Consider the following 4,894-nt stretch of genomic DNA (forward strand, 5'->3'; position numbering starts at 1 on the left):
GAGTACAAACTAAAGACAGAACCATCGCCATTGTTTACATACAGTCCAGTGTTCTCCAGCGACTTTTATTTATCTTAAACTGCTGGGCACGGTGGGCACATGCCCTGGGGTTACAGAAGCTTTTATGAGCCGCTGTTCGGTAGCATTTTCTTTTGAAAGTTTGAAAACAGCACTGTGTGTGCGCGGAGACGAGCGACAGTTGTGGAGTTTTTTGGCACAGAAAAGGAACTTCAGAGTTTATTATTATAATCATCTTTGCATTTGACACGGCGTCAAATCACACTGTCAAGGCATCTCAACGCACTTCACAGGACTTTACTGTGAAGTGTGGCGTCTGTGAGTTTTGTAGGTGAATGCAGCAGCCAATTTGCACAAAGAAACATTCCCACAAACAGCCATACAGTGACCGATTGGTTTATCGAGAGGATTGTCAGCCAGGATCCGGAGAATTTCTATTCTCTTTTCCAACAGCACTGTGGGATCTTTATTGTCCACCTGAACAGTTCCAGGGGGGGAGCTTGGATTAGCATCTCATCCGAAGAATAGACTCTCTGCCATAAAGCAACCCACGACCCAGCACTGCACTGGCTGCATTGTGCAAATTGACTGCTGTATTTGCCTATAAAATACACAGGTACTCAAACCCTCCTCTTCGACTGTGCTTTTGATCTCTGTGCTTCCCCCACGCTCCCCCCTCCCTGCACTCCCCCAACCTGACCCTCAGCTTGGGTCCATTACTCCGTCTGTCCAGCGCTTTGGGACGTCTCCCAGATGTGAAAGTTGCTATACAAATGTAATTTTTTTGTCGTTGTTGCACTGCTGTGTCATTTAATTAGTTAAAAGGAAATTGAATTAGTCAGTGGTAATATTCAAATCACACTGAATCTTCTAAGAAGTTTGGAAAGTAAAATACAGTATATTAATTGTGTTCCCTCCCACCTTTACTTAACCCAGGAATGTTGAAGGTAATTGCAATGTCCATCATCACCCAGGCTGAGATCAGCTAATTCATCACAGCCCAGCGATCAAACTTCGGAACTTTCTGGCCTGACTAATGAATTGTAGATACTGTGCAATCTGAGAACAACGGAAAATGAGGATTTGATTCTAGCGGCACTGGGAAGATAAGAGGTTAGTGAAGGGCTAGAATTTAAAGGCCTTAATCTGATAATCTGAACAGAAAACGTGTAATGGGAACACCAATGGAACTGGACAAAGAAATCTCCAGCACAGCTAGTTTCTACCACAGTAGAAGTGTAGAAATTCAAGATTATAATAATTGTATTTGTTATCTTCCAAATCTTGCTGGATTTCGAAATTATAGCAGTAGATCAGAGGAAGGTGAAATACTGTAATCCAATTTTGAAAAATAGAGGCTATTTACTATAAATTACTATAAATCTCAGAGCTTTAACAAAAATTGCCAAAATCTTAATCCTATGTCAAGAAGCCAGTGTACAACTATTAATAGAAATCAAATGGAAAAATCCTATTTCGACGTTTGGGTTACAAACTGCACTTTTTGTTACAATACTTTACATTGAATCCCTGAGACGTCCTCCCAGCAAGAAAGTCACTACATTTGCCCCCAAAACGTGCAGTCAACTCATTTTACAGTATATTCTGTGAAGCGCTTTCAGATGTCAAGTACAATAGGAAAAGCAATACTAAAAAGAAAGCTTTTCAGCGTTCCTATTGCAAGCAGTGGGCAGAAATCAGAGATGCTTCAAGTCCGAGCAGAAGGGGTTAACCTGCTGCACCGGATACGTTGAAAACCTGATGACGTTCAACTCCTTTTATGGATAACATTATTTAAATCAGTCGACCACTTTGGATTTCTTTTTCATTGCGGAATTGCGCTAATTGTGTGAAATCAGCTGATCAGACAGTTGTGCTTAAGGTGTTTGTAGCGAACTTAACAAATGGGAGGGGGTGTGGGAAGGAGGATAACAACACCGACAGCTTACATTTATACCGCAGCCTTCACAAGGGGAGCAACCCAGAGGATAGCGGAGAAGGAGGCAGTGTAGACGTGAGGGGTGGAGCGAGGAGTGAGCCGGCGTGGATGAGCCCCAGTTAAGCATACTTACCTGGCAGGGGAGACACCATGATCATGAAGGTGGTTCTCCCAGGACGAGGCTAACCCATTGCACTTCGGGTGTGCTGACGCCTGCGATGTCCCCAAATGCGGGATACTCGACTGCAAAATTTGTGGTAGTGGGGGACTGCGTTCGCGCTCTCCCCTGGAGTACAAACTAAAGACAGAACCATCGCCATTGTTTACATACAGTCCAGTGTTCTCCAGCGACTTTTATTTATCTTAAACTGCTGGACACGGTGGGCACATGCCCTGGGGTGGGCTCTTCTGGAAGCTTTTATGAGCCGCTGTTCGGTAGCATTTTCTTTTGAAGGTTTGAAAACAGCACTGTGTGTGCGCGGAGACGAGCGACAGTTGGGGAGTTTTTTGGCACAGAAAAGGAACTTTAGAGTTTATTATTATTATCATCTTTGCATTTGACACAGCGTCAAATCAGACCGTCAAGGCATCTCAATGCACTTCACAGGACTTTACTGTGAAGTGTGGCGTCTGTGAGTTTTGTAGGTGAATGCAGCAGCCAATTTGCACAAAGAAACATTCCCACAAACAGCCATACAGTGACCGATTGGTTTATCGAGAGGATTGTCAGCCAGGACCGGGAGAATTTCTATTCTCTTTTCCAACAGCACTGTGGGATCTTTATTGTCCACCTGAACAGTTCCAGGCGGGGAGCTTGGATTAGCATCTCATCCGAAGAATAGACTCTCTGCCATAAAGCAACCCACGACCCAGCACTGCACTGGCTGCATTGTGCAAATTGGCTGCTGTATTTGCCTATAAAGTACACAGGTACTCATACCCTCCTCTTCGACTCTTCGACTTTTGATCTCCCTGCTTCCCCCACGCCCCCCCACCGCTTGCCCTCCCCCAACCTGACCCTCAGCTTGGGTCCATAACTCCAACTGTCCAGCGCCTTGGGATGACCTCCAGTCCTGAACGGCGCAATACAAATTTAGTGTTTTTGTTGCACTGCTATTTCATTTAATTAGTTAAAAGGAAATTGAATTAGTCGGTGGTAATATTCAAATCAAATTGAATCTTATAAGAAGTTTGGAAAGTAAAATACAGTATATTAATTGTGTTCCCTCCCCCCTTTACTTAACCCAGGAATGTTGAAGGTAATTGCAATGTCCATCATCACCCAGGCTGAGATCAGCTAATTCATCACAGCCCAGCGATCAAACTTCGGAACTTTCTGGCCTGACTAATGAATTGTAGATACTGTGCAATCTGAGAACAACGGAAAATGAGGATTTGAGTCTAGCGGCACTGGGAAGATAAGAGGTTAGTGAAGGGCTAGAATTTAAAGGCCTTAATCTGATAATCTGAACAGAAAAAGTGTAATGGGAACACCAATGGAACTGGACAAAGAAATCTCCAGCACAGCTAGTTTCTACCACAGTAGAAGTGTAGAAATTCAAGATTATAATAATTGTATTTGCTGCTGGAATTGGAAATTATAGCATTAGATCAGAAGAAGGTGAAATACTGTAATGTAATTATTGTAAAAATAGAGGCAATCAAGTTACTATAATTCTCAGGGCTTTAACAAAAATTGCCAAAATCTTAATCCTATGTCAAGGAGCCAGTGTACAACTATTAATATAAATCAAATGGAAAAATCCTAACTTGATGTTTGGATTACAAAACTGCACTTTTTGTTACAACACTTTACATTGAATCCTTGAGACGTCCTCCCAGCAAGAAAGTCACTACATTTTGCCCCAAAACGTGCAGTCAAATCATTTTACAATATATTCTGTGAAGCGCTTTCAGATGTCAAGTACAATAGGAAAAGCAATACTAAAAAGAAAGCTTTTCAGCGTTCCTATTGCAAGCAGTGGGCAGAAATCAGAGATGCTTCAAGTCCGAGCAGAAGGGGTTAACCTGCTGCACCGGATACGTTGAAAACCTGATGACGTTCAACTCCTTTTATGGATAACATTTAAATCAGTCGACCACTTTGGGTTTCTTTTTCATTGCGGAATTGCGCTAATTGTGTGAAATCAGCTGATCAGACAGTTGTGCTTAAGGTGTTTGTAGCGAACTTAACAAATGGGAGGGGGTGTGGGAAGGAGGATAACAACACCGACAGCTTACATTTATACCGCAGCCTTCACAAGGGGAGCAACCCAGAGGATAGCGGAGAAGGAGGCAGTGTAGACGTGAGGGGTAGAGCGGGGAGTGAGCCGGCGTGGATGAGCCCCAGTTAAGCATACTTACCTGGCAGGGGAGACACCATGATCATGAAGGTGGTTCTCCCAGGACGAGGCTAACCCATTGCACTTCGGGTGTGCTGACGCCTGCGATGTCCCCAAATGCGGGATACTCGACTGCAAAATTTGTGGTAGTGGGGGACTGCGTTCGCGCTCTCCCCTGGAGTACAAACTAAAGACAGAACCATCGCCATTGTTTACATACAGTCCAGTGTTCTCCAGCGACTTTTATTTATCTTAAACTGCTGGACACGGTGGGCACATGCCCTGGGGTGGGCTCTTCTGGAAGCTTTTATGAGCCGCTGTTCGGTAGCATTTTCTTTTGAAGGTTTGAAAACAGCACTGTGTGTGCGCGGAGACGAGCGACAGTTGGGGAGTTTTTTGGCACAGAAAAGGAACTTTAGAGTTTATTATTATAATCATCTTTGCATTTGACACAGCATCAAATCACACCGTCAAGGCATCTCAATGCACTTCACAGGACTTTACTGTGAAGTGTGGCATTTGTGTGTTTTGTAGGTGAACGCAGCAGCCAATTTGCACAAAGAAACATTCCCACAAATAGCCATACAGTGACCGA

The 4,894-nt window shown here is 43.8% G+C and overlaps 2 non-coding genes across 2 annotated transcripts; both read left to right on the forward strand.

Moving 5' to 3' along the window:
- The first annotated feature begins 2,082 nt into the window (after nt 1-2,082).
- Nucleotides 2,083-2,246, forward strand: LOC121850727. Its single transcript, XR_006085729.1, has one exon. It is a non-coding gene; the product is annotated as a U1 spliceosomal RNA (small nuclear RNA).
- Nucleotides 2,247-4,313: 2,067 nt separating this feature from the next.
- On the forward strand, nt 4,314-4,477 carry LOC121850728. The gene has a single exon (XR_006085730.1). It is a non-coding gene; the product is annotated as a U1 spliceosomal RNA (small nuclear RNA).
- Nucleotides 4,478-4,894: the final 417 nt, after the last annotated feature.

The sequence above is a fragment of the Callorhinchus milii genome, unplaced genomic scaffold (genome assembly GCF_018977255.1).
Source record: "Callorhinchus milii isolate IMCB2004 unplaced genomic scaffold, IMCB_Cmil_1.0 Scaffold24, whole genome shotgun sequence".
Taxonomy (NCBI): Eukaryota; Metazoa; Chordata; class Chondrichthyes; order Chimaeriformes; family Callorhinchidae; genus Callorhinchus; species Callorhinchus milii.